The sequence below is a fragment of the Hyla sarda genome, chromosome 2 (genome assembly GCF_029499605.1).
Source record: "Hyla sarda isolate aHylSar1 chromosome 2, aHylSar1.hap1, whole genome shotgun sequence".
In the NCBI taxonomy this organism is placed as follows: Eukaryota; Metazoa; Chordata; class Amphibia; order Anura; family Hylidae; genus Hyla; species Hyla sarda.
Window position 1 is genome coordinate 284,598,843 of NC_079190.1, and position 21,891 is coordinate 284,620,733.

The 21,891-nt window shown below is 43.5% G+C and overlaps 1 protein-coding gene across 5 annotated transcripts in view; it reads left to right on the forward strand.

Moving 5' to 3' along the window:
- The window catches only part of HIVEP3 (HIVEP zinc finger 3), a 119,983-nt gene that overhangs the window by 59,240 nt on the left and 38,852 nt on the right, over nucleotides 1-21,891 (forward strand). For 2 of the 5 annotated variants that reach the window (XM_056557316.1, XM_056557317.1), the window contains one exon: nucleotides 4,769-4,894. The exons of the other annotated variants lie outside the window; for them this stretch is intronic. The gene's annotated coding sequence lies outside the window, so the exon portion shown is untranslated. The remainder of the gene's footprint in view (nucleotides 1-4,768; nucleotides 4,895-21,891) is intronic. 5 annotated transcript variants of the gene reach the window in all.

Consider the following 21,891-nt stretch of genomic DNA (forward strand, 5'->3'; position numbering starts at 1 on the left):
ATCAATACAGATCCCGGCATCTGCGGCAGTTCGCCATTTAAATGAACGATCGGATCGCCCGCAGCGCTGCTGCGGGGATCCGATCATTCATAACGCCGCACGGAGGTCCCCTCTCCTTCCTCCGTGCGGCTCCCGGCGTCTCCTGCTCTGGTCTGTGATCGAGCAGACCAGAGCAGAAGATGACCGATAATACTGATCTGTTCTATGTCCTATACATAGAACAGATCAGTATTAGCAATCATGGTATTGCTATGAATAGTCCCCTATGGGGACTATTCAAGTGTAAAAAAAAAATGTAAAAAAATGTAAAAGTAAAAGTTAAAAAAGAGTGAAAAATCCCCTCCCCCAATAAAAAAGTAAAACGTCCGTTTTTTCCTATTTTACCCCCAAAAAGCGTAAAAAAATTTTTTTAGAGACATATTTGGTATCGCCGCGTGCGTAAGTGTCCGAACTATTAAAATAAAATGTTAATGATCCCGTACGGTGAACGGCGTGAACGAAAAAAAATTAAAAAAAGTCCAAAATTCCTACTTTTTTAATACATTTTATTTAAAAAAAAATTATAAAAAATGTATTAAAAGTTTTTTATATGCAAATGTGGTATCAAAAAAAAGTACAGATCATGGCGCAAAAAATGAGCCCCCATACCGCCACTTATACGGAAAAATAAAAAAGTTAGAGGTCATCAAAATAAAGGGATTATAAACGTACTAATTTGGTTAAAAAGTTTGTGATTTTTTTTAAGCGCAACAATAATATAAAAGTATGTAATAATGGGTATCATTTTAATCGTATTGACCCTCAGAATAAAGAACACACGTCATTTTTACCATAAATTGTACGGCGTGAAAACAAAACCTTCCAAAATTAGCAAAATTGCGTTTTTCGTTTTAATTTCCCCACAAAAATTGTGTTTTTTGGTTGCGCCATACATTTTATGATATAATGAGTGATGTCATTACAAAGGACAACTGGTCGCGCAAAAAACAAGCCCTCATACTAGTCTGTGGATGAAAATATAAAAGAGTTATGATTTTTAGAAGGCGAGGAGGAAAAAATGAAAACGTAAAAATTAAATTGTCTGAGTCCTTAAGGCCAAAATGGGCTGAGTCCTTAAGGGGTTAAACACCCACTGGGCCATTTAATCCTGTATCCTACTGTTAAAAATCTGGCACAATCTTAGACTGCCTAGTCTACATAAGACTTAGCCAGTTTCTGATAATCTCCCCCATTATGCTCCAGATATGAGTTTGTATAGTGACTGGTGATGTCCTGCCCAGGGCTGCATATACAGTACATATAAGGTATGCTCAACCTCCAGGGCTTCTCCAAGGACAGGACTTTCCTGGGTGGGCATGCAGTACACAGTACACGTCTGCTCCATCCCCAGCAGCTGCTTCCTTGCAGGTCTCTTCAGTGGCTTTATGTTCTCTGCACGAAGCAAATAAAATATATGTAGGCTGGTGCTGAAATGGTTAGCCTTCCTTATGACGTCATCACTACGGTGTCACTTTGTTGTTGTTAGACACTCTCAATGCGAAGTATTAGCAGTGCTTCGTCTAATGTAATTGTTTTCTTAGTACTAATCTGTTTTACTGCTTACCTGCTAACCTTGGGGATATTAAACAGTATTGCAGTGTAAGTTCCCAGCAGGGATAACAGTGGAGGTGATGATGACCCAGGAGTGACATTTCATCTCCCGACAACCTTTGTCTCTCTTCCCCCTCCCTCCTCTGTGTTCTTTCTCTCCAGCGTGATGCCCCATGCACCCTTTATAGTCCATTTTGCACATATATAGACTCTATATAGTGGGCATCGGCCTTATAGAGCAGGAAATTGTACAAACTGAGTAAAAAGAAAATAGAAAAAAAAAAGATGCTGGAGATGATGAGAGGAAGAGGTGGCAGAGACGGAGGGGGAGCTGTGGGCGGACCTCAGATTAGCAATTTCCCCCCTGACATCACGGCCCAAATAAGGAGCTTTGAAATAAACGTGTGTTATTTTCTTCATGCTTTCCTCCTGACACTGAAGATTCAGTGCAGGCAGAACCGACACAGACAGGGAGCAGGTGAGATATGCACTTCTGAGATTTTAAGCAAGATGTTTGGATTAGAAATAATTGCCGCTTTAAGAAGGGTTAACCCCGCAAGATCCCAGCAAAAAGCATCTTTAAATGAAGGCGCTGTGTGAGTTAAGACTGTAGATGGGAGGGGAGGCTGCCGAGGATCCCCCATCTGCTGCAGAATAACGGAGACTGGGCTAGTGGGGAATACATAGTTACTTGTGGTCCAGTGACACTACTATATATTAGTCACTCAGGCGTGAGTGTTGTGACAGCATGTGACAAGGCTCTATCCCTCCTTTCTGATACTTCGCCTTCTTCATTGTGCCTTTTGTTTATGATTTCCCTTTGTTTTCATACGTCTTTCTTAATATTTTGTGTTTTCATCTTATTCAGCTTTTCCAGTGTCCAGGTGCATTTAGGGATTTTGGTTTTAAGAGAATGTAAAGGTGTTTCTCTGGTATTGGTGGCGCCAGGAAACATTTTTTTTTATTTTTATTAAAGGTGACCTAATTGAATATAATCTAGTGTGTTGTTGTTTTATATACATTGTTTCAGTGTAAGATGTTGAATGTCTACATCTGGATCATCATTTGATATGTGAAGTGATTAATATTGGTGGATTTGTCTGTGTTGTGCTTAGAGAGTTTCTTAATGCTCCATACAAGGCCATCTCATGTATTTAATTTGTTATTCACGACCTAAACCTTGTAGTCAAATATCTAGGTAAACTTATTTGTCTTTTTGGACCATACAGAATGTCCAGTCAGGTTGTGTTAACTTACCAATCTATGTTTATACTGTTCAGTCCTTGGTGTGATATTCATTTCATATTTTGTAGTCCACATGTAGTAAGTTGAGTAGAAATATGTGATTGTGAGCTCTTGAGAACAGAGCAACCCTGTGTGCTTCAAAAAGAGGGAGGTGTGCTTGAGAGGGACCCTCTGTAGGGCTCTGTCCGGAGATGAGAAGCTCTCTTGTTATTTAACCAATTTATAGCTACGTTGGGACCAGTAGCTTGAGTCTGGATATGGGAAAATCTGTTGCCTCCCCCACCCATGTTATATACATACTACACAAGTGAGATGTGCCTGGTTTCTAAGCAGCTGTGTTGACCTACAGTATATTGTTGTTACAAGTGGACTACCCTACCCATGAAAAAGGAATAGGTATTGAAACTGTCAGGGTAATACTCTGACATTAACCTTAGACATGCAAATTTTGTTGATCTTAGGTATAGTCTGGGTAAGTTGTTTTTTATTTTATTTTATAATTTTTTTTAAACGCCAATCATAGAGCTGGTATTACATGCATCATTGTTGCCAGCTTAAAAACAATTAACATTTGCACATCAGAGTACCTTTCACCAAATAAACTTTCCTAAGCTAACTCAGGCTATGTTCCCTAACTACACCCAACAACCCCCCCTTAAAAATTTTAGCTCTAAAAAGCTCTGTATCAAACCTTATCTCCTTGCTCACAGAGTGAGCTGCTGGCAGGAGGATGTGGGCGTGCCCCAGCAGGCGCTACATCACTGAGGCCTGCTGGGGGGAACCGCTTCCGCCCTCAGTTCATGCTGGTTCACTGGGAGACAGCATCAGAGGTAGGCAGCGCTAAGCCATTGGCATCTAGGCTATGTGGCCTCCAAGTTAGGCTGAAGGCCCGTGCCACAGTACCGCGGCCCGTGTGTGTTCCGGGGGTGCATGTGCATGTCTGCCTGGGGTGGGGGGTCACAGCAGTGCTGCCCGACTACAGCACGCACAGGAGTGGGGATTCAGGTTCCCCGCTACTGTACAGTACTGAGTGGCATGATGTACATCTGCATCGTCACTCACTTTATCTTCTGGGGGGGGGAGCGGGTTTCTTAGCTGCCTTAGGCTGCTGCCAGCCTTGGGCCCCTGATTTGGGGAGGGGGGGGGGGGCTTCCCAGATGCCACTGGGTTCACAGAATCTGGAGCAGCAGAGAAGCAGCGGAGAAGCTTCAGGCCAGCTGGGAGAAGGTAAGAACTTCTTCTATAGCTCTGTCACCTGTCTCCAGTCGGCCTTCTGGCCAGGTCCGCAGCTGCGGGCACAGTGCTCACTCCCGCCGGTCTGATTGACAGGAAGGGAGCTGCGCTGTGCTGGTCATGTGACCCGGCTACAGTCAGATTTCGGACTTGTGCTAGGTCAGCTTGAGTCCAAAATCAAGCGGCCGGAACATGTAGGGTGACCCCTAGTGGCGGGTTTTCCCAAGTTAAAATAAACATAAAAATAAACATTTTTTTTAAATAACATATTTAGTAACGTATTAGAAATTGCTTCCTTAGCAACATATAAAAACTTTTTTAAATGAGAGGTACCCTTTAAATTTCGTGGCAGGATATGGTATCTTGAGCCAGGTAATAAGCTTGCCAAAGTTATCAATTCCATAGACAAAAAGTTAAACTATAGCCGTCCTACACGTCCTACATCAGATGAAAGAAATGTTGTTTTTTTTCCAGTTTCTTAAAGCTTGTGCTCTAAAAATGGTGTTATTTGTTTCAACACTGAAAGAGTTACACCTTATTTACAGACCCAGAGTAGAGATCCCAGAGACTGTTTGCATGGACGTGTATTTGTCCATACAGCCAATACTATGGACGTGCTGTGGACGTAAACTTTTCGTTTTTTGTAAAGCATCAATGGAAGTGGCTGTGTGTGTTTTAAGTGTGGGCTGTTTTTTTACAGATGTTTATGAACATTCTCATTGCCAGACTAGGAATCATACTAGCTTCTGAAGTGGTCTACATTGGTTAACGTGCCCCTTGAAGCTCCATCTCTCCCAGAAGGTCACAGACTGCTCCTGCTGAGCAAGTAAGGAACATACTAGTAGCCTTTATATAGTTAAATTGGGATGTAATCCACCTGCATCAGAAGGTAAATACAACAGATGGAAAAGGGGTACAAACCTTTACTATTTGTCTTTCTTTTTCCATGCGGCTTTGTGACCAAGCTGGGATGTACACCATTCTCCAGAAAGTAATTTAACGCTGTAACATTAAGGTAGAACACAGTGGCCAAGACTAAATTATGAGAAAAAAGCACGGAATATTTTCTCTTTCATCAAACTACTGCTGGCACTATGAATTTGAGCATGAAGTATTGTATTGGCATATTCCATATCTAGGTTCATTCACTAGATTACCAGATGGTGAGGTTTAATTCATCACTACATTTGCACCAGGTTCCAATAGTAGTGTGCTTCTTCAGCCGATAAGGCATAGTGGGTTATCACCGTAAGCTAATTAAACTCAAGCTTCCTTTAAAGGGGTATTCCAGGAAAAAACTTTTTTTTTTTTTTATATCAACTGGCTCAAGAAACTTAAACAGATTTGTAAATTACTTCTATTAAAAAGTCTTAATCCTTTCAATAATTATCAGCTGCTGAAGTTAAGCTGTTGTTTTCTGTCTGGCAACAGTGCTGTGCTTGTCTCGGGAACTGCACAAAATAGAAGAGGTTTGCTATGGGAATTTGCTTCTACTTTGGACAGTTCCCGAGACACGTGTCATCAGAGAGCACTTAGACAGAAAAGAACAACTCAACTTCAGCAGCTCATAAGTACTGAAAGGATTAATATTTTTAATAGAAGTAATTTTATAAATCTGTTTAACTTTCTGGAGCCAGTTGATATATAAAAAAAAGTTTTTTCCTGGATAACCCCTTTAAACAATGCTTGGGCTGACATTGCTTCTGGAGGCAGTTTGAACCTTTTTTGTCAGTATTTATAAAAGACAGAAGATTTATTTGTAATTCAGTACTCTGAGGACCTATTCTGAGAACCTCTGTCCTTTACCGCATGATATGTTTTTTTATTTATTTATTTATTTTAAGCTCTTGGACCTTTCTATACAATTTACCACAAATGGCTTTCTAATCTGTCATAGGTAGCTAGTAGGGTCTACCACCTTCTACACAGCAACCTAACCACTCTAGTTTTACTTTCCTCACAGATGTTTGTCTCTGAAAATCTTTGGCTCAACATTCTAAACATTTGTCATTGTTTTGAATAGCCTTTAGTTTGAATATGGCTTCAGAGAATTCCAGTAACGGAAGCCTCTGACCAGAGCTAGAGGTTTTGGGGTTTTGGTTGTTCTGTTGATTTGTAACCGGTAAGAGTTAAAGGGGTACTCCGGTGGAAAACTTTTTTTTTTTAAATGAACTGGTGCCAGAAAGTTAAAGGGGTATTCCGGGAATTTTTTTACTTTGACTATGCTAAAGGGGCTGTGAAGTTAGAGTAGTTCGGTGGAGCGATTAATCTGCAACTAATGCAACAGTTGTTAGCACCCTGATTGAAAACCTCACTGATTTGAATGGATACAGCTCAATTGTGCTTCAATGGGTGGGGTGGCTGATGTGTGGGAGCGAGGAAGATGGAATTGTGGCATTTGTAGTCAACAAAAGAAAAGTCAAACAGAAAATACTAGTTCACAAAAAGCTAGCCACAGTGTTATGCTAATCTCACAATATAGCCATTCAGCCCCAAGACATACGCAGATCCTTCCTAAGCATGTCCATTACTGTCTGCCAGGTACGTACTAAAATCACCTTATGCTGGATAACCCCTTTAAACAGATTTGTAAATTACTTATATTAAACATTTTTAATCCTTTTAGCAGCTGTATTCTACAGAGGAAATTCTTTACTTTTTTCATTTCTTTTTTGTGTTGACCACAGTGCTCTCTGCTGACCCCTCTGTCCGTGTCAGGAACTGTCCAGAGCAGCATAGGTTTGCTATGGGGATTTTCTCCTTCTCTGGACAGTTCCTGATACGGGCATCAGGTGTCAGCAGAGAGCACTGTGGACAACACAAAAAATGAAATAAAAATTTTTTTTCTCTGTAGCAAACAGCTACTAAAATGTACTGAAAGGATTAAGATTTTACCTGGGGAAGGAAATTGAATTGAAAGATTGGATCCTTAGCGCCTCTGTCAACTCCAAACTCTCCATTAACACATCCTTGCAGGAAGCGGGCTGGAAAGTGCTCCTTCGATGGTACTTGGTCCCTACTAGAATAGCTAAAATGTACCCCACAGCTTCTCCATTATGCCTCTGGAATTTGGTGGGCTTGCCCACGTGTAAAATGCTTTTGTATACGGGTCTATTATTTTATTTTGTTGGTAACAGGTGTGAATTTCTTGAAATCCCCGAAGCAAGCTCTACTAAATGCCCCAATCCCGAATATCTCAAAGGGACTACGCAAACTTATTTCCTACATCTTTCTAGCCGCTAAGATAGCTGAAATTGAATAGAATTTGATTTCCAATTAGTCGCTATGGCTAATACGCCCCAAGTTAAATGGGATAATGGCTAATGACAAATTGACGAGCCTTTTAAATGATTCCCAACAGTCGTTTGAGGCTACCTGGCAACCTTGGGTGGACTATCTGGGTAATCCTTCTTGAAGTTTCTGTCTCTGTTCTTTTCTTCTCTTACCTTCCTTTCTTTTTCTCCTACTGGAACAGTTCTCCCTCCCCTGTTTCGTTCCTTGTGCTGTTTCCCCTTGTGTGTCTGTCTTTGTATTGTTTAAAACCCGTTGTCTCCGGGCTAATTTGTCTGATCATATACTGGTTGATTCAGGTAGCTTTGGCTCCTTCCAAAGGCTCATCTTGTGTCTCTTGTTCAAGTGGAGGAGCCTTCATAGGAATCCCTTAATGGGAAGCCATAACTGATTTGTGACTTTGCGATCCGAACCTTTCGGTCTTATGCTTAATATATTGCTAATTACTTGTTGAAGTTTACAATTCTTCACAGTTGGCATAATGTGTACTGCTGACGTTATACGTTTTGTATACTTATTCATTTTTGATCACCTTAATAATAATAAAAACATTGAAACAGAAAGGATTAAGATTTTTTAATACAGTGTGGATCAAAAGTTTGGGCACCCCAGGTAAAAATTTGTATTAATGTGCATAAAGAAGCCAAGGAAAGATGGAAAAATCTCCAAAAGGCATCACATTACAGATTAGACATTCTTATAATATGTCTACAAAAGTTAGATTTTATTTCCATCATTTACACTTTCAAAATAACAGGGAAAAAAATGGTGTCTGCAAAAGTTTGGGCACCCTGCAGAATTTATAGCATGCACTGCCCCCTTTGCAAAGCTGAGACCTGCCAGTGTCATGGATTGTTCTCAATCATCATCTGGGAAGACCAGGTGATGTCAATCTCAAAGGTTTTAAATGCCCAGACTAGGGATCGACCGATTATCGGTTTGGCCGATATTCACGATTGTGGGCGTTATCGGTATCGGCAATTACCTTGCTGATAATCCGATAATGCCCTGCCCCCCGCACCACACCACCCACCGCACCGCGAAAGCCCCCCCCCCCCCCCAACCACACCACAGCGCGACGCACCCCCACAGCACCGCGTCTCACCCACCGCACCGCCCCGGCCCCATTGCCTCCCCGGTTTTATAATTACCTGTTTCCGGGGGCCGGGGTCCACACTACTTCTGGCTCCTGCTGCATCCTGCGTTACGCTGTGCGCAATGACAAGTGACATCCTCAATGCGACGTCACCGTCAGTGCGCACAGTGACAGCTCGGGAGGACGCCACTGGAACCAGAAGTAGAGTGGACTCCGGGCCCCGGGAACTGGTAATTATAAAACCGGGGATGGGGGAGGCAATGGGGCCGGGGCGGTGCGGTGGGGGGGGGTGCGACGCGGTGCGGTGGTGGGGGCCATGGTGCGGTGCGGCGGTGGAGGGTGCGGTGGAAGTGATAGGACTCAGGAGGACCCCCGGACAGGCAGGGGGAGAGAAGCGGGCGGCAGCCTATGGCACCGCAAAAGCCGCTGCAGTTCATTGATTTAAAGCGCCCGCTTCAATGATCTGCAGCGGTGTCGCGGGCGGGGGGGGGTGAGCTTGGGTAATAAATAGCTGATAACTTATACTGATATTCCGGTATAAGTTATCAGCTATCGGCCCTAACCTCCACAGATTATCGGTATCGGCCCTAAAAAATCGATATCGGTCGATACCTAGCCCAGACTCATCTGACCTTGCACCAACAATCAGCACCATGAGTTCTTCTAAGCAGTTGTCTAGAAATCTTAAACTGAAAATAGTTTACGCTCACAAACCTGGAGAAGGCTATAAGAAAATAGCAAAACTTTTTCAGATGTCAGTATCCTCTGTTCGGAATGTAATTAAGAAATGGCAGTCATCAGGAACAGTGGAAGTTAAAGCAAGATCTGGAAGACCAAGAAAAATATCAGACAGAACAGCTTGCAGGATTGTGAGAAAAACAATTCAAAACCCACGTTTGAATGCACAATCCCTCCAGAAAGATCTGGCAGACACTGGAGTTGTGGTACACTATTCCACTATAAAGAGATACTTGTACAAATATGGTCTTCATGGAAGAGTCATCAGAAGAAAACCTCTTCTACGTCCTCACCACAAAAATCAGCGTTTGAACTTTGCAAATGAACATATAGACAAGCCTGAAACAATTTCTGTGGACCGATTAGGTTAAAATTGAACTTTTTGGCCAGAAGAAGGGCTACATTTGGAGAAGGGGAACAGAATTTAAAGGAATATTCCAGCAAAAACATCTTATCCCCTATCGAAAGGAACCCCCGCGATCTCCCTGCAGCAGCCCGCATTCTATGCGTAGCTGCGTCTGAAGTTTCGGAAACCTCCAGGCTTCCGAGACGGGGACGTGACGTCACGCCACGCCCCCTCCATTCATGTCTATGGGAGGGGACATTGCAGCCGTTACGCCCCTCCCATAGAAATGAATGGAGGGGGCGTGGCGTGACGTCACGTCACCGTCTCGGAAGCCCGGAGGTTTCCGAAACTTCAGACGCAGCTACGCATAGAATGCGGGCTGCTGCAGGAAGATCGCATGGGGTCCCAGCAGCGGGCCCCCCACGATCAGACATCTTACCCCCTATCCTTTCAATAGGAGATAAGATGTTTTTGCCCGGAATACCCCTTTAATGAAAAGAACCTCTGTCCAACTGTTAAGCATGGGGGTGGATCAATCATGCTTTGGGGTTGTATTGCAGCCAGTGGCACAGGGAACATCTCATGAGTAGAAGGAAAAATGGATTCAATAAGATTTCAGCAAATTTTGCATGCTAACTTGATGCCGTCTGTGAAAAAGCTGAAGTTAAAGAGAGGATGGCTTCTACAAATGGATAATGATCCTAAACACACCTCAAAATCCACAGGGGATTACATCAAGAGGCGTGAACTGAAGGTTTTGCCATGGCCTTCACAATCTCCTGACCTCAACATAATTGAAAATCTATGGATAGACCTTAAAAGAACAGCGCGTGACAGACAGCCGAGAAATCTCAAAGAACTGGAAGACTTATGTAAGGAAGAATGGGCAAAGATATCTCAAACAAGAATTGAAAGACTCTTGGCTGGCTACAAAAAGCATTTACAAGCTGTGATACTTGCCAAAGGGGGCAGTGCTTGCAATAAATTCTGCAGGGTGCCCAAACTTTTGCAGACGCCATTTTTTTGTTTTCTGTTATTTTGAAAGTGTAAATGATGGAAATAAAATCTAACTTTTGTTGACATATTATAAGAACGTCTAATCTGTAATTTGATGCCTTTTGGAGATTTTTCCATCTTTCCTTGGCTTCTTTATGCACATTAATACAAATTTTTACCTGGGGTGCAAAAACTTTTGATCCCAACTGTAGAAGTAATTTACAAATCTGTTTAACTTTCTGGCACCAGTTCATTTAAAGAAAATAAGTTTTCCACCGGAGTACCCCTTTAAGCTCACAGAAATCACATTTGTGTAGTTATACATTATTTTGATCTGTCAGATCTTTGGGTGGATTTCCCCTTTATCAAGAACATCTCTTAATGCTGATAGGGTGACATTTAGTTATATGACTTGTTGGAAAGACAAAGTCCTATGACTGTGACAGCCAGAAAGTATGAAGCTCTTGTACCGCCCTTTTTATTAGTATTTTTTTATTGCATGACTCTATACTTTAGGCAAAAGATGTGGCTAGGCAGACTTCATTCATATGTTTGGCAATTAGGCCAAGTTCACATTGCTGTTGTCCTCCGTCCCGTTAAGGGCCCGTTTTGCTTCTTTTTTTCTGACGGATCCCATTGACTTGAATGGGGTCTGTCGGGGATCAGATCCAATATACCAGAGGTTTGCAGAGAAAAAAAATTGTGTATGGCATGCACAATTTTTCTCTATGCTAAGCTCCCGCCATTCCGACAGACTTGGCGATGGAGCTTCATATAACGGCAATGTGAACAAGCCCTAACTAACTTATCATGGTTAAATACTTAATTTAATATGGTTATTTACCTGCTACTTGATGTAAAAATACATCAAGGCGTTACTGACATTGTATAGACAGTAGGGATGTAAGAAAAAATCGATTCCCGCGATTATCGCAATTTTTCACTTGCCGATACTGAATCGATTCAAAATATATTTGAATCGATTCTTTTAGTGATGTGGAATTTGTATCTCCTGATCCCCGGAACAGCATGTCCCGGGCATCAGGAGATGCAAGTTCCGCATTTTGTCAGCCGGATATGACGCGGCGTCGCTCTGGGTGTATGGAGCGGGCTCCGACTCGTGCCCGCTCCATACTCTGCGGCTCCCGGCTGTTCTCAGTAGCCGGGGGCCGCCGCTAATAGCCTGCATGCGGCGATCGCCGCGGCTGGCTATTAACCCTTTAGATCGCCGCTGTCAAAGCTGACAGCGGCGTCTAAAGGAACATGTGTATGCTCCCTGGTGGGCTAGATCGCCCCCCTGAAGCGCGATCGCGGGCAGGCGATCCACTGTGGAGGTAGCCGGAGGCTTACCTCTGCTTCCCTGCTCTCCGTGGCTCTGTAATTGATAGAGCCTGGCTGAACCAGGCTCTATCAATGGATCACAGATCAATGGAGTTCAATAGAACTCTATTCATCTGTCTGAGGAATCTAATGATTCCTAAAAGACTAATAAAGTGTATAAAAAAAATAAAATAAAAATAAAGTTTTAATAAAAGTGTAAAAGACATTGGTTTTTAGACAGAATCGGGATATATCGCGATGTATCGTCACCTAGACGGTATCGCGATATATCGGGATATATCGAATCGCCACACTGCTATCGCGATTCAAATCGAATCGCCAAATTCTTGGCGATTCACACCCCTAATAGACAGTTAAAGTAAGGCTGCAAGTAACCTTTCTTCCCCTCAATGATGGCACTCATTCGTCAATAGGCTATTCGAGGTGTGTCATCTACCAACTATAAATTTTGTATATTCCTTGGATATATCCACAGAATATCCCCAATATAACATGCTGTATGATAAGCAAAGACCATTCAATATTTCAAATGCATCAATATATATTTAGGGACACTCTTTCATTTAGTTAGTTTGCCAGACAAAGCTTAATATGTGGACAAACTGCTAGAACTGCTGTACAATATACATGGGCAAAGTGCTTGGTGAGTGCCAGTGATAGTGTTATGGCATATTGCTTGTTTATTTTAAGGATCTGGAGCCTGGGGGTTAATGTGGACCTGTCAACTACTAAACAAGGGTAAAAGTATGCCCATGGCTAGATAGAGCTTCTCATCAGGGTTTTGAGCATACCTCTTTTTTAACTCCATAGCCCTTTCCTTTTTGTTAATACATAATTGAGGCTTGAGTGCCCAGAGGGCATCCCTCAGCTTGGCAGGAGTTTAGGATTAAGCAGCTTATTGCTTCTTATTTAGCTCCTCGATGCCCACTTGCATACACCTAGCACCATTTAATTGACATGTTTTTATGGATAGGATTTCTTTACGTCATGTGTTCAGGGTGCATTCATACCATGTTTCCGAGATCTGGCTGCCGGATCTGTCTGGAATACGGGAGTGCCTGGTTTTCAAAATTTTCCAGCCGGTCCGGCAGCAGGATCTTGGAAACGTGGTTTAAATGCACCCTGAACACATCACATAAAGAAATCCCATTCATTAAAACATGTCAATTAACAGGTGCTGAATCTCATTCATTTAAATGCGCAGACCGGAGTCACTATCTGGCTCATTTTGCCCCGTATCCGGTTTTGTGGCCTGACTGAAAACCATGGTATGCCGCAGTTTGCAGTCTGGCAACAAAACCGAATACGGGGCAAAAATGAGCCAACCGGAGTCACTATTTAACTTTGGTCGGCGCATTTAATTGAATGAGATTCGATGCCGGTCCGGCTGAGATATGGGAGCACCCGGTTTTGAAATTTCCCAGCCAGATCTGGCAGCCGGATCTCAGAAACGTGAGAATGCACCCTTATGCGCTGCAGTAAAATACTAAAACTCTAGTTTTCAGATTGCATACAGTTTCCTCAGGAACTGTTCTGTTTCTGGGAATATCATTTTTGTGCACCTGCAGATTGTGTATCCTGGGCCTTCTGCTTCTACGTGTTTAAGGAGATTTATCAAAGGTTTGTGTATGTAGTAAGTTTATGCTGCCATTTTCTTTTCGGTTGCTATGGACTACGTGTGCAAAATTGATAGAAATTTGCACAGTGTGTTATAAATTTTGTGCATGTAGCCCTGATCACAGAAAACACTATCACACAATTTATAATACCAAATGTGGAAGAGCAGCATCATTTCACCAGTTCATCTTTTTTGCCCTTTTTCCTCTCATTCCTTCCTGTTTTTTTTTGGCTGATAGTAGGCCAAACAGAGGGAGATTGGTAAGCAGAGGGGTCTATCCAGAGCAGTAGGTACATTGATTCACTACTACCCCTCTTACATGTGCTACACTTAGCTGATGAGTAAACAATAGAGGGCGCTAACATTCTTTGCATCGTTTTAGTGTTCTTAGCACCATTGATCGTAACAGGTAAACAGTAATTAATGGACAAGTAGATGATGCAAGCCATTTGTGGATGATTGACCTTCGTGTTAAAAGTACCACTCCTGAATGAATAGGAAATTACCTCTTCTCCTCCTGTTGCTTAAAACATATTTAAAGGGTTACTCTGGCCCTACGACATCTTATCCCCTTTCCCAAGGATAGGGGATAAAGATGCCTTGCAGGACCCCTGCAATCTTTCATGCAGCACCCCGCTTTCAATCACGATCACTGGGCCGGAGTATCGTGACATCACGGCTCCGCCCCCGCTGCCATGCTCCCTCTCATAGGCTTGCATTGAGGGGGCAGATCGTGATGTCACACGGGGGCAGAGCCTTCGATACTCCGGCCCCATGATCGTGATTCCTCAGACCCGGAGTGATGTTCGCTCTGGGGGATGATGATAGTGGGTTGCTGCATGAATGATTGCTGGGGTCCCCATCGGTGGGCCCTCCACGATCAGGCACCTTATCCCCTATCCTTTGGATAGGGGATAAGATGTTTTAGGGCCGGAGTACCCCTTTAACTCTCTTACAAAATACATGTTCACCCAAAGACCAGACACCAAAGAGGCATTTTGAATCCCAGTATTGTGTTGTTAATGCCTGGAAAGCTTGGCGACGGGCTACACTGATCTTATAAAATACGTTAAATAAAAAACAAGCTACTTTTTTTTTTTTTTGACATTGTGAGTTTGGCTAAAACTTTGCATCACAAATGTATCATTACCACCATTACATATAACATTAATACTACTTTTACGGGAAAGTAATAAAAATGGCTGTATTCAAGCCTTTTGATATAAAAACGCTTTAGAAAGCCTTTTTCTAGAGGTGCTCAGGGGGTGGTCTACATTTGCGTGTTTTCTGTGGTTTTGTGGTTTTTGTGCATTTTCATAAAATTATGACCACTGCGTGTACATCTGGAGAAAAACATCTAGCTAGTCAGTTTAGTAGAAATGACGGTGGAGGTTGGTGTTGCAAAAAAGGATGTATAAATTATGTGAAAAATGTACACCAAAATAAGGTCTAAAACCAATTATAAATTTGTGTGTAATGTGATCAGTGCCATCTGCTATCATGACCATGACATTATGTGTAAAAGTACCTTAAAGACAAAAACCCATGCATCCTCCATGCTGTTTTTGTGGAAAAAAACATGTGTGAAACCACCCAAGGGCATGTGCACATGAGCATAATCTACACCCTGGTGCAGTTCTGCACGATGGGGGTGGCAGACCTACGGGCAAATGAAATAACATGTTACTTCTTTTCTGTGCAGTTTCCCATCTCCCATTAAAGTCATTTGGGAGTTGGGGTTTTGAAACTGATATGCATGGTTTTTGACATGGAAATCTGCACAGTTTCTGCATCAAAAATCACACGCTTATAGGCTGTGTGAACATGTGCTAAAGATTATGAAAAAGGGGCTGCATTATGACCTATATGCTGAATTATGGTCTGCTATGAATTCATGTCCCATGTCTTAATTAATTTACTTAATATGGAATTGATCTCATACTATAATTTCTTTGTTTTCCTGTAGGCATTGACATGTTTATGGAAAACTAATGTGTATATACTTGTTTATACATTTCTATTTTCTTCACTCCATCACTTCTTCCGTAGTTGGCAGTTTCACATAATAGCAGTGCAAACACTTTTGTATGTTACATTTGCACCTGCTAAAGGGGTATTCCAATTTTTTTTTCCTACTCTCCTACCTGACTCCCTCTAGTCTTCCCTTGTGTTGTCTTCCTGCTCCCTGTTCGTCTCTCTGCTTGCAACTTCCGAGACAGATGGTGGTCCAGTGATTGGAGAAAAAAATTAAGCACAAGACTCTCTTAGAAGTGGCAAGCAGAGCGACAAATGGGGGACCGAAGTCACTGGGGGAGCAAGGCAGGTGAGCATGTTTTTTTTTCCTTCCACAACAACCCCTGCAATGTATAAAAGTATCTGGAATACCCCTTTAACCTGTTCAGGACCCCGGGCGTATAGGTATGTCCTGACACCCTGGGTCTTAAGGACCCAGGACGTACATGTACGTCCGTGGGAATTTCGGTCCCCGACGGGTGCGGACCGGGGTGACTGCTGATATCGATCAGCAGGCACCCCGCGCAAATGCCCAGGGGGGATCGGCACAAATCGCAAGTGAAATCACACTTGCGATTTGCGCCTATTCCGGGTCATACGAGTCTATGGTGAGGCGGTGACCCGGAATATAAGGGGGATTGCAGTTGTCCAAGACACCTACGATCCCCCTGAAGGGATAGGAGTGAGGTGGCACCCCTCCTATTCCTACTATTAGTAGTCGAAAGCGACGACCAATAGCAGATCGGGGGCGGGGGGGTTAACTTTCGTTTTCCCCGTTTGGCCCACCCACAATAGGCCACACAGAACGGGGAAACCGAAGGGGACCGGGCACCGAAGTCCACTTACCCATCATTGGAGGCTGCGGGGCAGGATCGGCGGCGGTGATCGGCGTGGGCGGCATGTCGTTCAGCTGGCTCACTGGATCCTACGGAAGTGGTCTCTACATTGTAGCCCTCCAGATGTTGCAAAACTACAACTCCCAGCATGCCCAGACAGCTGTTTGGGCATGCTGGGATTTGCAGTTTTGCAACAGCTGGAGATCTACAGTTTAGAGACCACTGCACAGTGATCTCTATACTGTGGCCCTCTAGATGTTGCAAAACTACAACTCCTAGCATGCCCACACAGCTGTTTGCTGTCTGGCATGCTGGGATTTGTAGTTTTGCAACATCTGGAGGTCCACAGTTTGGAGATCACTGTGCAGTGGTCTCTAACTGTAGCCCTCCAGCTGTTGCCAAACTGCAAATCCCAGCATGCCCAAACAGCTGTCTTTGCATGCTGGGAGTTGTAGTTGTGTACCTCCAGCTGTTGCATAACTACATCTCCCAGCATCATTACATGCTTGGAGTTGTAGTTTTGCAACAGCTGGAGGCACACTGGTTGGAAAATACTGAGTTAGGTAACAGAACTTAACTGAAGGTTTTCCAACCAGTGTGCCTCCAGCTGTTGCAAAACTACAACTCCCAGCATGCACTGTCTGGGAGTTGTAGTTTTGAAACAGCTGGAGGTTTTTCCCCCATGTGAACGTACAGGGTACATTCACACGGGCAGGTTTACAGTAAGTTTCCTGCTTCAAGTATGACCTGCGGCAAATTTTTCGCCGTGCTGCAAGTTTCTAGCGGGAAGCTCACTGTAAACCTCTGCCAATGCGAACGTACCCTAAAAACACTACACTACACTACACTAACACATAATAAAGGGTAAAAGACTAATGAAAAACTTTTTATTTTTTTTCATTTACACATCCGACTTTAACAAAAAGTCGTCAAACACCTGTGAGGTGTTAAGGCTCTCTGTACCCCTTGTTACGTTCCTTGAGGGGTGTAGTTTCCAAAATAGTATGCCATGTGTTTTTTATTATTATTTTTTTTTTGTGCTGTTCTGGCACCATAGGGGCTTCCTAAATGCAACATGCCCTCCAAAAACCATTTCAGCAAAATTCGCTTTTCAAAAGCCAAATGTTACTCCATCTCTTCTGAGCATTTTTGTGCGCCAGCAGAGCACTTGACGTCGACACATGGGGTATTTCCATACTCAGAAGAGATGGGGTTACACATTTTGGGGGGCATTTTGTCCTATTATCCCTTGTAAAAATTTAAAATTTGAGGGAAAACCAGCATTTGAGTGAAAAAAAAATCATTTACACATCCAAATTTAACGAAAAGTCGTCATACACCTGTGGGGTGTTAAGGCTCACTAGACCCCTTGTTATGTGCCTTGAGGGGTGTAGTTTCCAAAATAGTATGCCATGTGGGGTTTTTTTTTGCTGTTCTGCCAGCATAGGGGCTTCCTAAATGTGACATGCCCCCCAAAAACCATTTCAGAAAAACTCTCTCTCCAAAACTCTCTCCAAAATCCCACTGTCGCTCCTTCCCTTCTGAGCCCTCTACTGCGCCCGCCGAACACTTGACATACACATATGAGGTATTTTCTTACTCGAGAGAAATTGGGTTACACATTTTAGGAAGATTTTTCTCCTTTTACCCCTTGTAAAAATTCAATAACTGGGTCTACAAGAACATGCCTGTGTAAAAAATGAAGATTTTGAATTTTCTCCTTCAATTTGCTGCTATTCCTGTGAAACACCTAAAGGGTTAACAAACCTTTTGAATGTCATTTTGAATACTTTGGGGGGTGCAGTTTTTATAATGGGGTCATTTATGGGGTATTTCTAATATGAAGGCCCCTCAAATCCACTTCAAAACTGAACTGGTCCCTGAAAAATTTTGATTTTGAAAATTTTGTGGAAAATTGCTGCTATACTTTGAAGCCCTCTGATGTTTTCCAAAAGTAAAAACATGTAAACTTTATGATGCAGACATAAAGTAGACATATTGTATATGTGAATCAATATATAATTTATTTGGAATATTCATTTTCCTTATTAGCAGAGAGCTTCCAAGTAAAAAAAAAAAATGCAACATTTTCAATTTTTTCATCAAATTTTGGAATTTTTCACCAAGAAATTATGCAAGTATCGACAAAATTTTACCACGATCATAAAGTATAATATGTCACGAAAAAACAGTCTCGGAATCAGAATGAAAGGTAAAAGCATCCCAGAGTTATTAATGCTTAAAGTGAACAGTGGTCAGATGTGCAAAAAATGGCCGGGTCCTACACTGAAAATTGGCTGGTTCCTTAAGGGGTTAAGGTAGTGGTTAGGAGCCACTTTCAAAATAATAAAAATTTCTTAGCACCAGATGTATTACCATATTTATCAGCATATAACACATTTTTTTAAACTAAAGTTTAAATCTAAAAGCTTATCTGCGTGTTATATGCCGATAAACTCTTCCTGGCCCCGCAGAAGCCGCTGGGGTTTAATGATTTAAAGCAGTCACTTCAAATCATGTGACTGCAGCTGCTTCTGTGGGGCCAGAGTCCCGCCGCTCAGTTCCCATGTCCCTTCCCATACCTGTCGGCGCACTCCTGCAGGCTCAGGCAGCATCCTGCGCTGTTGCTGTGCACTGCGGCTGCTTTAACCCCTTAAGAACCCATGACGTACCGGTACGTCATAAGTCCGCTCCCGGTACGTCATAAGTCCGCTCCCGTCATAGTGGGTCGGGCCCTGCCTCTAACAACGGCCAGGACCCGTGGCTAATAGCGCGCGGCACTGATGATGGTGCTGCACACTATTAACCCTTTAGACGCGGCGTTCAAAATTGAACTACGCGTCTAAAGTGAAAGTAAATCATTGCCTGTTAGCTTAGTGTGCTGTTCGGGATGTCCGCGGCAAAATCGCGGCATCCCGAACAGCTTTGAGACAGCAGGAGGGTCCCTTACCTTGCCTCCTGGTGTCCGATCGCCAAATGACTGCTCAGTGCCTGAGATCCAGGCATGAGCAGTCAAGCGGCAAAATCATTGATCAATGGTTTCCTATGAGAAACGATTGATCAATGTAAAAGATCAGTGTGTGCAGTGTTATAGCCCTCTATGGGAGCTATAACATTGCAAAAAATAAGTGAAAAAAGAGTTAATAAAGATCATTTAACCCCTTCCCTAATAAAAGTTTGAATCAACCCCTTTTCCCATAAAAAAAAAAAATCTGTGTAAATAAAAATAAACATGTTGTATCGCCACGTGCGGAAATGTCCAAATTATAAAAATATATCCTTAATTAAACCGCACTGTCAATGGCATATGCGCAAAAAATTCCAAAGTCCAAAATAGTGTATTTATATCATGAAAAAATGAATAAAAAGCTATCAATAAGTCCTATCAATACAAAAGTGGTACCGCTAAAAACTTCAGATCACTGCACATACGCGGAAAAATTTAAAAGTTATAGGGGTCAGAAGATGACAATTTTTTACGTATAAATTTTCCTGCATGTAGTTATGATTTTTTCCAGAAGTAAGACAAAATCAAACCTATATAAGTAGGGTATAATTTTAATTGTATGGACCTACAGAATAAAGAGCAGGTGTCATTTTACCGAAAAAATTTGCTGTGTACAAACGAAAGCCCCCAAAAGTTACAAAGTGGCATTATTTTTTTCAATTTTGTCTCACAATGATTTTTTTTTCCATTTCACCGTAGATTTTTGGGTAAAACAACGGACGTCATTACAAAGTAGAATTGGTGGCGCAAAAAATACCGTATTTTTCGCCATATAAGACGCTCCGGCATATAAGACGCACCCAATTTTAAAGGAGGAAAATCTAGAAAAAAAGATTCTGAACCAAATACTGTAGTAAAATATTTTATATCAATATAGTTCCCCCACAATAGTTGGCAGTATAGTTCCCCCACAATGGTTGGCAGTATAGTTCCCCCACAATGGTTGGCAGTATAGTTCCCCCACAATGGTAGGCAGCTCCTCCCCCCTCCCCCCCACAATGGTTGGCAGTATAGTTCCCCCACAATAGTTGGCAGTATAGTTCCCCCACAATGGTTGGCAGTATAGTTCCCCCACAATGGTTGGCAGTATAGTTCCCCCACAATGGTAGGCAGCTCCTCCCCCTCCCCCCCACAATGGTTGGCAGTATAGTTCCCCCACAATAGTTGGCAGTATAGTTCCCCCACAATAGTTGGCAGTATAGTTCCCCCACAATGGTTGGCAGTATAGTTCCCCACAATGGTAGGCAGCTCCTCCCCCCTCCCCCCCACAATGGTTGGCAGAATAGTTTCCCCACAATAGTTGGCAGTATAGTTCCCCCACAATGGTTGGCAGTATAGTTTCCCCACAATAGTTGGCAGTATAGTTCCCCCACAATGGTTGGCAGTATAGTTTCCCCACAATAGTTGGCAGTATAGTTCCCCCACAATGGTTGGCAGTATAGTTTCCCCACAATAGTTGGCAGTATAGTTCCCCCACAATGGTAGGCACTGGCAGCTCCCCCCCCCCCCACAATAGTTGGCAGTATAGTTCCCCCACAATGGTAGGCAGCTCCCCCCCCTCCACAATGGTTGTCAGTATAGCTCCCCCACAATGGTTGTCAGTATAGTTCCCCCACAATGGTTGGCAGTATAGTCCCCCCACAATAGTTGGCAGTATAGTTCCCCCACAATGGTAGGCAGCCCCCCCCCCCCCCCCCCACAGACATACAGCTTCCAGCCATATACAGTGTATGGCTGGAGGCTGTATGTCTGTACTGCTGCCCCCACAGTGTTCCGGTCACTGCTCCTCTGGCCCGGTGTCACAATCTACTGCTATGGCCTATGGACCGGAACGCTGAAGATTACACACCGCCGGTCACTTACCAGGCCCCGGTCGGCGCGCGTCTTCCTCCGGTCCTCCTGTCCTCCGGCGCCTCTATGGTTGTACGCACGGGACGTCACTGAGGTCCCGTGCGTACAACCATAGAGAGGCGGAGGATCGCAGGAAGACCGCAGGGGGACCAGAGGAGGGCGCGCATCGGCCAGGGAATGGTTAGTGACCCGCGGACATCCTTATGTCCCGAAAAGATTTTTCGGGACATAGGGATGTCCGGCATAGGAAAACCTATGATTATCTGCCCGGGACGGCTCCTGTGTGCGGCTGCAGGCGGGGGCTGGCCAGAGCAGGTAAAAACTAATACTTTATATTAAAAACCAGGGGGCCTCCAGCTGTTGTGAAACTACAACTACCAGCATGCCCAGACAGCCTTTGCCGGCCCGGGCATGCTGGGAGTTGTAGTTTCAGAACAGCTGGAGGCACCCTGGTTTTTAGTATACAGTTATTAGTAATTCACTTGCCCGGTGCCTGGAACTGTATGTTCCAGGCGTAGGGCAATAAACATAGCCGGTGTGAGGTGAAAAATTCACCGGCGGTCATGAGGCTGCTGCGGGTGGGGAGCGGGTAGTCAGCGCTGTACCGCACCGCCGCAGCCTCTGTACTTACCGCTGACTTCCCGCTCTCGCCCGCAGCAGCCTCGGGCGTATATTCGCCGTATAAGACGC